Below are 13,061 nucleotides of genomic sequence, written 5' to 3'. Positions count from 1 at the left end.
AATGTTCAGGTATAACTGAGAAACTTGTGGACTAGTGGTATCACCATTTCCTCTTTTCCCCACCGTTTTTACAACCCACCGTGTTTCGTACTTTTCAAGTCTGGTCACACCCTTGAAATCCATTAAGTAAATTTGATCTTGAGCACTTTGATCTTGCAAGTGCCCTCTCCATCCTGACATGCATACACAGTTGATTCCTATTTGATTTCACCGTCCTGTAAACCACCAGAGCAACACACACACACACATCGAAGTCTGCCCTCTCACTGAAGACATGACATTTCACTGTTATTATATTTTTATTAATGTATTGCTTATGTAATAATTCGTTTATTGTTTAATTATTATTGTGTTATTATTGTTTCACTGTTTTTATTATTTTATTTTAGTATCCATTAAATGTTTTTATTTACATAATATGCATTTTTTAATTACATTTATTTTATTATGTATTTTTTTTGTCTTATCTTTGGGTGCAGGCGTGTATACATAGAGTAAACTACTGTGTATGAATTACATGGAGCGTATGTGTAGAGGCATTGTTGTGCACTTCCCATGCTGTCAGCTGGTAGTATCCCACACGTGTCTATAGGGGGCGGAAGAGTGACTGAGCCAGGTGTCGAAAGACCATGGCCCAAGGGGTCAACGGTAACCCCTATGAGATAGCGGATCCAGGGACGTGGACCCCAGACCCCAGGAGAGGGCTCTAAGCTATACCAGTGAAGACTAAAGATAAGAGGCCACAGGCAGAGCCGTACCCCTGGCAAGGGTCGGCTCCAGCTTATATACCAGTGAAGACCAAGTTTCACTCAAGAAGAGTTAAAATAGCCAGCGAGAGGTGTATTAGTGTATCGAGTGTAAGAGGCCGTTAGGCTGAAGGGAAAAATATACCAGACCATCGTCCGACCGGTGGCACTCTATGGATCCGAGTGCTGGCCAGCCACAACTGTACACGAACAAGCTCTCCACACCATGGAGATGAGGATGCTCAGATGGAGCCTCGGGCTCACTCGATGGGATTGTGTCAGGAACGAAGACGTTCGGAAGCGACTTGGTGTGGCCCCCATTGCGGACAAGATGCTTGAGGCAAGGCTTCGGTGGTACGGCCATGTGATGCGAAGTGAAGAGTCATCAGTGGCCAAGACTGCCGTGCGTATTGAGCCAGAGGGCCGCCGTCCACGCGGACGTCCGAAGAAGCGATGGATGGACCGAATAAAGGAAGACATGAAGACGGTCAACGCATCCCCTGAAGATGCCCTGGACCGAGCCAAATGGAGAAGACAATGCCGAAAAGCGGACCCTGCGCCACAGCGGGAACAACGCTAGGAAGAAGAAGAAGAAGAAGTGTAAGAGGCCGTTACGCCTTTGTGTTAGGGATTATTTGTTAATAAAAATACGTGTTGCCTCAGAGAGACTATCCTCTAGTTATTGACCCACTACAAATGTACAAACAACATTGGACCAATACATTTGTAATAAAACAGGTCGACGACAAGCGACTGTGTCTCCGTCTCTTTATTTCTTCGTTATTTGGACAGCTCGCCATCCGCTCTCCCGGTCATTCCGCAGCACGTCGTGGGAGCTGACGTCCTGCTCTCACGCCGCTCTCTCGGTCGTTCCGCGGCACGTCGCGGGAGCTGACGTCCCGCTCTCGCGCGGCTCTCTCGCCGCTCTCTCGCTTCCCCGCTCCCGCGCACTGCTGGCAGACGGTGCGCTGGGAGCCGTCTCCGCGTCGCCACGTGGCCGATGGCTCGCGGAGACCCCCGACGTGGCCCAGCTTCCAGCTTCCACCAACTGACCCGAGCCCCTTCCGGCTCCCCCTTATATCCTCTTCCCACGTCACCCAGACTCCGCCCTTCGCCACACCCCTTAAGAACTTTCCAGATAATACCACCCCCTAACGGCCGCAGGCTCCGCCCTTAAACCCTACCCCCGATGGTTCGTGGCGCCTGGTTGGCTTAGGGGCTGGGGCGGCGAAACCCAGAATACGCTCGCATTACACATTGAATAAGTCATCGGCCCAGACCAAAAAAATCACTTATTGGTACCAGCTGAGGTGGCAAAGTCTAATAATGATTTTTGCAATCCTTATATGTGTGGGACATATTCTGATATGATAATGTTTGCGTAGTGGCAACTTAGTTGTAGTTACCATGACTTTCATACCCATACCCTATGACAGCCGTCTGGAACAATAAATGGGCATTATTACTGAAAAAACTACCTAGACCAAAGCCAGTTAAGTCACAAACTGGTCTTTTTTGGTTTAAATACACAATGAAAACACAGGATAATAAGGAATACCATAATAAGGTAAGGAACTACTTTACTATTATAAATGTAATAACAGCCATAGAGGGTTCACGTGGGGATTGGCTTGCCGGTCCTGCTCGTAGCCAATAAGGGTTGAGATTGGGACAGGTCATCAGAAGTGATTGGCCTAGCCATTCGGGGCCCCAGCTAATGGGGAGCCGGATGAGGGGCGTGGTCCCGGGATTGACAGGGAACCATCGAGAAGGGTCGAAGCTGTCCATACACGATTGGCTAGGGGAACCACGTGACGAAGGTCTTAAGAGCGAGCGAGAGGGAACGATCGAGAGCAGACTGAAATTAACAAGAGCAGGGTCATGCGCGGACGGGGCCTCGGGTTGCCACGTGCGCGGAGGGGACTTCGTGCGTAGTCTGTCCTCTCTCCGTTGTCTGCCAGCAACGGAGAGTGAGTGAGGAAAGTGTGTGGTGGAGTGGAAATAAAAAGGACTGATTCCGAAGCCGTCTCCTGGAAGATTATTACATAAACATTGACATTCCCATATACTTAGTCAATGATTCATGTAATCTCATATATATCGTTAGTGATTGGTATATGTGAAGAAGGTTACATTATTATTATCAAGCCCTGTGTGTACTTAGATGGTGTTAACAAGGGTAACCAGTCCAGAATCACCACACTGTCCATCAATGTATACTACTACCACAGTAATACCATCAGAATCACCAAACTGCTCGTATATCTCGTCATCTGACTCCCCGAGTTCAAAGTCAGGTTCTGGATCATCCTGCAGTTTTTGGTTACTGCAGGTCTGTAACCTGCACATGTCTCTGCTGTCAGTCCATTTGACAGGCACGTGCAGCTTGGCATTTTGCATGCACGCACACACTTGTATGCTAGAAGTTCCAAGACCACATCTGGTGCGGGTGGGGAGCGCATCCAGTAAATAGCCAGCTTGCCATCATTGTCCATCCATACTCAGTAGGGCTTGGCACCACAGGGTTAGCCTGCAGACAGTACTTTCAGATTTCTGCCTGATAGTTGGCTTGTTGAACATGCATGAAGAGACAGTCCCTACACGGTGGCAGCTAGCTGGACTCGACTTTTCCCCTTTTGGTGCAGAAGAGCTGGTTGCGCAGTTCGTTCACCTCACCAGTGCTGCTATTAGCAACATACATGCGACAGGTGAACTGCTCAATTTTCTGGAACAGCTCATCACTCACATTTCATAACTGCCCCAGTCGACTAAAAGTATCTTTGGCAGGAAGTGTCCTTTCTCACCATCTTCAGGGCATTCAGCTTCCCTCGACCGGCGAATGCACTGACAGTGTCGCAGCCTGTGAAGGCGTGTAAGCCAATTAGGCTGTCACAGATGCTGTCTCCAAGTTACCTTGCCAGTTTGCTGATATCGACAAATCGTGTGCGGTTCTGTGTCCCACACTTCTGGTAGATGGGACAGGTGATGTCCTTCTGGAAGCCAAGACAAAGCACCATGACATCAGTGTCCTCAGCTGTGATGATAACTGCATTTGAGCCCACATTTGCTGCATTCAATGCATACGGGAGCAGACGGATGTCAGCTTCTTCATGCGTGAAGTGCATCTCTGCTACTTCCTCACACTCATCTTGTCAACTTATAGGTGGTTTCCTCACATGTCATGTACAACACCTTGCCATGCAGCATCTCTCTGTATCGTGGGAGTTTACACTCTTTCACCAGAAACTTGATGAGACTGGTCTTGTTGGATGGACTGCACAGGGATTTTCTCCACTGCTGAACTTGGTGTCCCCTTGCAAGGTTCTTGTATTGGAGAGTGGTGTCTGCACCCTGGTTCAGTCGTTCAGCATCTTTGATCGAAGTCTGCCGGTAGACATCAAAAACAACATACATCCTTTCACTCTGTGCCCCCTCGTGGAGGTCCTGGGCCAAGGCTAACTCTGCCACCTGTGCAAAGGTTTTGTTGTTGCCATTAATTTTTTGGACCAGGCTCAACCCATCAATGATGGAAGTAGATAGGTTTGGGATGTCTTCTGCAGGAGACACATTTTTTTCAAGCTCTCTGGCAAGTGCAGCCTTGTTTGTTTTTTGATGGGACCATCAGCATTGCCCATGGCAGTGGGCCCAGTGGGTGGGCAAGGACATCCTTCATACTATTTGGTTCTTTCGGTAAAGTCACGTAGGTAGAACAAATGATAGATCACGACGTTCGATTGCAACACAAGCAATCGTCATCAGGTGGGATAACCACAGCAATAAAAAACTGCTGAAGTAGGCAAGAGATCTGCCGTGGCACGAGGTTATATAGGCCTCCGCAGTAAGGGGGGAGAGAGAAGGGGGGAGGAGGCTGGGCAGAAAGTGGACCCCGCAGCAGCCCCCGAGTCACTGGAGTAAAGTGGACCACCGCAGCAGCACTGGAGAGGTCGGCTGCAGGGGGGGGGGGGAGAGAGAAGGGGGGGGGGGGGCAGATCAGAGAGAGATACACAGAGAGAGAAAGACACACAAAGAGTCAGAAATAACAGCTGACATAGGCAGGTAGGATGGAAACATCACAGTCAGTTAAGACCTATTGGTTCATTTAATTATGTTAAAATAAATCTCGATTTAAAGCTTTCGTGACTGCAGGGATTCATCTTCTTGGTTCTTTCGGCACATGTTAAAACAAGATTTTCGCTTATTTTGTTTTAGAAATAATACCACGTTAAATGAAAATGACAAAATATATAAAACATATCCCTCTGAACATTTCTAGCTATTCCAGGTAGGTAGCAGTATGTATAATGATGTGGCTTTACCTATTATGAAACACTAGCGGTTAGTACCCGGCGTTGCCCGGGCGAAAAAGGCAGACACACGCAAATCCATTGATACACACACATAGAGTTACACGCACAAATGGACTCACACATAGATACATACATAGACTGAACAACAACAACAACCGCCATTCGGCACTAAGTGGTGGTGACGTCACAACAACTCCTCTACAGTGGCCGATCTTGATACGGCTGGTACCAGTCATCCGCAAGTGGACTCAGCTCCAAGTCCTCCTGTAGCACATCACTCCATGTCTTCTCCAGCCCGTGCCGCGCCCGTTTAGCCCCCTCGATCTGGCGGAACAAAAGGTGTTTAGGCATGCGGTGGCTGGCCATGCGGGCTACATGACTCAGGCAACGCAGCCTTGCCTGCCGGAGGTCACCGATGGGACTTTGTCCACATCTTTCAAGGATTTGTGAGCTCCTCACACAATGCAGCCTGGTTAAACCCAGGATGGATCGTAGGTAGACCAGCCTAAATGTTTCTAACCGGCGAAGATGTTCCAAGTTTCGCAAGCGTAGAGAAGGGAGGGAATGACCGTGGCCGAGAAGACCTGAAGCTTCGTACGAAGTGATAGACCAGGTAGCTTCCACACAGCGTTACGCAGCCAATGAAAAGATACTGCAGCTGGACTGATTCGGAGTGAGACCTCTGCTGTTAAACCGGAGCCGGTCATTAGCACACTGCCCAGGGAAACTCTCCACTGTCTCTACAACTGCCCCATCACCAATTGGGAGTTGTGGGGGTGGAGTGTCCGATGGTACAAAATAGCCAGGCAGGTGCTTAGCTTTGGTTGGGCTGATGGTAAGGCCTCACCTGTTGGTGGCAAGCTCCAGGTTCAGCAGCAGCACCTCGAACTCCTCCTCGGAGTGAGCAGCCATTAGCAGATCATCGGCATACATAACGTGGTTGAGCAATAGGGAGCCATCCCTTGACCGCACCCGGGCATCGATCAGCCTCCCATTGTATCTGTAGCAGATGGGAATTCTTCCGGTACAGGCATTGAAGGCTCGACGAACTACGTGGTCCAATGTGGGAGCCAGAGGACATCCCTGTTGCGCCCCAAGGTGTAAAGAGAATGGCTCTGACTCACGGCCACGTAGTTAAGACGCGGGGCCGCTCACCATCATGAAGGTCCTTAAGGATGGTGATGAGTTGGTTCGGGACTCGGAAAGCACGAAGAGCAACCCAGAGGCCAGGCCTACTGATGGTAGCATAGGCCTTGAGCAGGTGAATAAAGCACACGCATGGACTAAGATGCACACATGGACCTACAGACACGCAAAGAAATGGAGTTACACTGACTAACATGGAGGCATGCACACACAGCGACTAACACACACGCACATGGACTGAGACACACACACACAGACATATGGACTGACACACACAAACACATCGACTTACAGACACACATATGGACTGACACACATAGACATGCACTTGAGATACGCACACACAGAGTTACACACACATATCGACGTACACACATACAGCGACACACACACATACATAGAGTGACACACACATTGCCGTACACACACATACACATGTGGACTGTCACACAGACATCCACTTGAGATATACACACATGGAGTTGCACGCACATATATGGACGTACACACATACAGCGACTCACCCACACACACCGACTAGCACACAGGAATACGTGGACTAAAACACACATTGACGTAAAGACACATATGTCCTTACACACACACATATGGACTAAGACACACACACATGAACTTACACATATGTAGTGGTGATACGCGCTGGGGTGGGAATCGTGTGCCAGCGCGTAGTGATTGGCTGTGTGTGTTGGTGACGCGCGCTGACGGTGAAGGATCAGGGGTCAGCGCGGGGTCGGGGGTTATGAGGCAGTGATTGGCTGGGTATCGGTGACGCGCGCTGACAGCGATGGGATCCTGGGGCAAGCGCGCGGGGATTGGTCAACTAAGGGGGATGCTCACGTCGAGGTCCGCATACGCTCCGTCTCCCGAGAGCGGGGGCTATATAAGGTGGTGCGCACAGGCGCACGGGGAGTTGGTGACCAGCGAAGACTGAAGACGGAGGAGGAAGAGATAGGGCCCTGCGGCACCTAGTCCCGCTGTCCTTGTAAGGGCCGCTCACCATCATGAAGGTCCTTAAGGATGGTGATGAGTTGGTTCGGGACTCGGAAAGCACGAAGAGCAACCCAGAGGCCAGGCCTACTGATGGTAGCATAGGCCTTGAGCAGGTGAATAAAGCACACGCATGGACTAAGATGCACACATGGACCTACAGACACGCAAAGAAATGGAGTTACACTGACTAACATGGAGGCATGCACACACAGCGACTAACACACACGCACATGGACTGAGACACACACACACAGACATATGGACTGACACACACAAACACATCGACTTACAGACACACATATGGACTGACACACATAGACATGCACTTGAGATACGCACACACAGAGTTACACACACATATCGACGTACACACATACAGCGACACACACACATACATAGAGTGACACACACATTGCCGTACACACACATACACATGTGGACTGTCACACAGACATCCACTTGAGATATACACACATGGAGTTGCACGCACATATATGGACGTACACACATACAGCGACTCACTCACACACACCGACTAGCACACAGCAATACGTGGACTAAAACACACATTGACGTAAAGACACATATGTACTTACACACACACATATGGACTAAGACACACACACATGAACTTACACATATGTAGTGGTGATACGCGCTGGGGTGGGAATCGTGTGCCAGCGCGTAGTGATTGGCTGTGTGTGTTGGTGACGCGCGCTGACGGTGAAGGATCAGGGGTCAGCGCGGGGTCGGGGGTTATGAGGCAGTGATTGGCTGGGTATCGGTGACGCGCGCTGACAGCGATGGGATCCTGGGGCAAGCGCGCGGGGATTGGTCAACTAAGGGGGATGCTCACGTCGAGGTCCGCATACGCTCCGTCTCCCGAGAGCGGGGGCTATATAAGGTGGTGCGCACAGGCGCACGGGGAGTTGGTGACCAGCGAAGACTGAAGACGGAGGAGGAAGAGATAGGGCCCTGCGGCACCTAGTCCCGCTGTCCTTGTAAGGGCCAGGGCTCTGTGTGACCCAGAGGCGGGACCCTGGGACCCGGGGCCGAACGTCCGTGTGAGGGCCGGCCCTCGGGACCCAGAGGTTGTGACTCACGCCCAAGCTGGGGTGGGTCTGGAGGCTCCACGAACGTTACGGGGCTGGAGTGCAGTGAGAGCATGCAGTGTGAGCATGCAGCGTGAGCCATAGTAACTACACGTGTCAAGTGGAGTGTGTGTAGTGTGAGGAATAGTGACCACACGTTGCATCGTGACAAGTCAAGGTTTAATAAAAAGTGTGCTACCCGTCAAGTGGTTTCCTGCCGTCATTCCGAATACTTCACATACATAGACTGACACACACATAGCCCTACACACACATACACATATGGACTGTGACACACAGATATCTACTTTAGATACACAGACATGGATTAACACACATATGGACTCACACACAGACGCATTGACTTACACACACACATCGAGTGACACACACATGTATAGACTTACACACACATGTGGACTAACACACACATATGGACTGACATACACATCGACGTACACGCACACAGATCGACTGACACACCCACATGGACTAACACACGCATAAACACTTTGACGTTGTCCATTCGAAAAAGACACCCACATGGAGTTAAAGACACGCATGGCTCTACACGCACACACATATGGACTCAAAGACATACACATGGACTCACACACACACACATCGACGGGCACAGCAATCCCCGATGATGGTACAGCTATCAGTATCGCAATACTACGTATGAGCAAATAGCGTGACGTGAGCGATGGAAACAATAGAAATGCATTTAAGAAATAAGCAGAAATCACAGACTGGCAGTAGACCGTGGCAGCGTTATAAAAGCTCAGCAAAAAAAGGGGAAATTGAGCAACCCAAAAATCCAAAAAGCTTTTTGTGTACACAAACATAATTATTGTAACATGTCAACTTGTTTCATAATGGTAAACAATGAACCTGAGTTATCTTCACAAAAACATAATTATTGTAACATCTGTGAACTTGTTTCATAATGTTGAACAATGAAGCTGATTTTTTAACTGCACACAAACATTATTATTGTAATGTTTGTCAACTAATGTGTTTAACAATAGTAAACAATGGACTTGAGTTGTTAGCGTAAGAAGCAAGGAACTTTGTACTTACCATAGGCGTGTTGAGGCCTTGTGCCATGCGTAGTCCCCGTCCTGGCCTACATTGGCGAGGGGCGGAGTTGGCACGTTGCCAGGCTAGGGGCTGGGCCGCTATCCCCTCCCCAGCATCCCCTGGCCGTGCAAGAATAATGGTATGTAAGCAGTAAAATATTAATATCTACGGAGTCTGTAGTATAATCTGGACGCATCGTGTTGGGGGGAGGGGGGGGCGAAGAGGACATGACACTGTGAATAAATATCCGCAGCGTGATGTGTGTATGTATTGCCTGTAAAACGCGAAAAAGAAAATGTCCCCTGTGAGCTCGAGCGAAGGCGCATCACTTGATAGGGTCCGCCCCCCCCCCTCGCAATTGGCATCACTTGGTACGGTCGATGTCGTGCAATAAGTAAATAATGAATAATAGAAACGGCACAAATGTGTTAATTAAACTACTTTAAAGTTTACGGATGCAAAAACGGAATAGCCTATTCCTACCACGGGGCTTAGGGCGTGCCGCCTGGCAAATTATTTCAGTCTTAAACCCCCCCTTCCGAGAGCCAAATCCCCCGCAAGCGCGAGCGCATGGAGACTTTTATATATAAGAAAAAAAAGAAAGATGAGTTGTCAAACTCAGCATGCAAAATGTCATTTTGAGAAAATAGCATCACAAGGCCAGTTTTGGCCTTGTGATGCTAGTGTAGTAAGTATGTAGGAGGCTTGACGACAGGGTCGGAGGCACACTTATTTATTACAACAACTTGTGCACACACAGTACTTACGGGTCACTTGGCTACAGGGATACACAACAGCTAACCCCGCTAACCTACGCCCAAGTCCTCCACTACGGAGCTAGGGGAGGCTATCTATCCCAGCCCTGGTCAAGCTGGGATCCCGGCACCCTGAGTCTCCAGACCGGCTCGTCAGTCTGGGCTCTCGGGGCCACGCCACCGGCTTGCCCTGGTCGGCCCTTATAAGGACAGTGAGCCAGGGGAGCTCTGGGGCCTATTCTAGCAGGTCTTCCTTCTTCTCTGGTTAAAGCTGATCCCCGACCTCGAGCCCTCCGGCTCACCACCTTTTATAGGACTCGGCCCTCGGGAGGGGCCCGTGGGGGATGCAGGTGCGGACGTCGGTGCGAGCACCTCCCCTGTGTACGGCCGTAACCCCACCCCTTGTGTTTGTTAGCCATCCGTGGCCATGCACAATTACACCTCTACATTCGTGGCCATGCACAATTACACCTCTACACTAGTAGCAATGAGATTTGAGAGTTATACTTGTTTTCTCCCTCTTATTGCCATGCCAGCAAAGTAAATAGCCATATATGACTAAGCTACACATCTGCCCAAGAGAATAAGCTTATCAATGATATGCAATTAAACCTGGTTATTTCTTAAAATGTGGAGACATTGCGATGAAAGATGCAAAAAAAGCTAATTTAAGGCTTTGTTTACTTGGCGAAGTTTGTATAAAATCGTAAAAACTAACTATTTATAAAATATATAGTTTTTATTATTTTAGTAATCAATTATTAATTGTGTGCATGTAATGAAAGTTTACAATTTATAGAAGAAAAATGTAAAAAAATTGACAAACTAAATAAAAATATTTGTTTTTGTCTGTAGTACCTGGCCTTAACTAATAATCTTAATAGGTACATTAACAATACATTGAGGGTAAAGTAAGCACTTTAGATATCTTTACTCAACATAAATAATACAGAACCACCAGTACTTGCCTCACCTGCCAGTAAATGATCATGAGCAAACAAGCTGCTAGAAACAGAAGGAAAACAGATAGCACCAATCTTTTCCAGACTTAACTAAGTCACTGAAATTGAAGAACAAACGTGAATAAATGCAAGAATATGTATGAAATACATGCCTTGGGGACAAACATCAATTTAATACAATTTTTATTGCCTTAATTCACAGCAGAGGTGTTGGAATGTTTTATTTGTAACGTCCGGGCATATAGTAGTGATTGCGATCGGTGCAAAAACAGTTTATTTTGCGAGAAAAAAATTACAGCTGCTCATTTGGAAAGGTTATCATGTATTATTTTACTTCTGTTGGTGTAACAAATAATTGAAGTTGGTACCGATATCTGGTCTGGCCCAAGGTCTATTTGTGCTTTGCTGCAATCAGTCTAATACTGCTTCCTGGTATGTAAGTCACGATGTCAGAGTTAAAACCTGCTCTCTATAAATGACAACTGTTTTTGTTTATATGATGCATGTGTGTTGATATGCATACATATGTTACATGTAGATATGCATGTACTTGCTTTATATTATATATGTGTGCACAGTGGATAATAAATCATATGCAAGGGCCTGATTAACCACATGAAATAAAAGACTGTAACTTTCGAGTACGTCAGCCTCTGAGTCTCCAGAACTATTGTTTTCAAACAGCATTTGTTTTAGCTCGCAAACTATGGTCTGCCATGATGAACTTGCCTATGAACCTGCAACCTGAGTTTGATTCCTGACCACAGTTATCTTTGATAGTAGGTGTTATCTGAATCCATCCTGGGCTATCAGGAAGGTGAGAACCATATTTAATGTACAATTAAAATGCACTATTCCCACACTTCTTTACTTTCCCAACTCCACTGGCTCCCTGTCTACAATCGCTGCCTTTTAAAATTTCTCATTCGTCTATAAATCCCTCCATTGTCTTGTCACACCTTATCTTGCTTCTCTCACCTCTTATTACTCTCACCCCATCCCTTCCTCTACGCTCCCAGTCTCTGCTGTCTCGATGTGCTTCCCTCGCCCTGCGCCCAGTCTCGTTCTTGTTCCTTTTCCCTTCTTTCTCCCCTTCACTGAAACAAACTCCCATTGCACATAAAAACAATTAACGGAGTCCATTCCTCTCTTAAAAAAGCCCCCCACATCTCTTCTCCATTGCCCCTACTACTGCTACTCTCTTCCCCGGCTCCCCAGATACGACCAGGTCTACCCCAAACTATATAATTACCTATATATAATTACCCCTATCACTACTCTTATCACTCCCTCACCCCCTACCCCTACCCTAACCCATTCTTAACCACTCCCACCTGTCCTCCTAACTGTCACCATAGCTAGATCACCACTCATTATAACCACCATCATCTTCATGTACAATATCATAATTATCGCAAAGCGCCTTGGACTAAGGTGCCACATGAATCTATATAAGATAAGATATAATGTCGACTAAAATGTACGATCACTTGCGAGAAAAGTGATTGCATCACCCCTGGTGGTCGTTATCTTGTTACAATCCTTGGCAGCCGCTCCGTCGCTTTTCTTGACCACCAACCATCGTCCCTTCTGGCGACGCGTCCTGGCTACTTGCGCTACCCAAGCCACTTATTGTTTTTTAACAGTTCAAATGATGTCTGTATATGTTACGTGCTACATACATGTGTTCCTCTTTTTATTTCTCCCATAATAATTCCAAGAGTGCATATCTCCACGCTTCTTTGTACGCTTCTCAGTTTTTTACTATATTTTTTTTTTGTTAATGACCATGTTTCTAAACCATATGATAGCAGGTAGTAGGCACTGATTAATTACTTTCTTCCTTGCACATTGCTCTTTTCATTTATCCCGTTCAACTTTCCAAAATATTTCCGGTCATAAAGCTTTCTAAAATAAACACATAAATCATAAAATGAGTTTGTTTTACTGTTGCAAGCGT

General features: G+C 47.5%; 1 long non-coding RNA gene across 1 annotated transcript; it reads right to left on the bottom strand.

Moving 5' to 3' along the window:
* Positions 1-1,511: 1,511 nt before the first annotated feature.
* On the bottom strand, positions 1,512-9,553 carry LOC133349883 (uncharacterized). Its single transcript, XR_009755989.1, has 3 exons — positions 5,901-9,553; positions 5,283-5,377; positions 1,512-4,694 (listed from the first exon to the last, which is right to left on the bottom strand). It is a non-coding gene; the product is annotated as an uncharacterized LOC133349883 (long non-coding RNA).
* Between the last annotated feature and the right edge of the window lie 3,508 nt (positions 9,554-13,061).

This window comes from Lethenteron reissneri, chromosome 32, assembly GCF_015708825.2.
Source record: "Lethenteron reissneri isolate LAM-NWPU_2019-01 chromosome 32, ASM1570882v1, whole genome shotgun sequence".
In the NCBI taxonomy this organism is placed as follows: domain Eukaryota; kingdom Metazoa; phylum Chordata; class Hyperoartia; order Petromyzontiformes; family Petromyzontidae; genus Lethenteron; species Lethenteron reissneri.
This window is presented reverse-complemented; position numbering and strand designations above follow the sequence as displayed.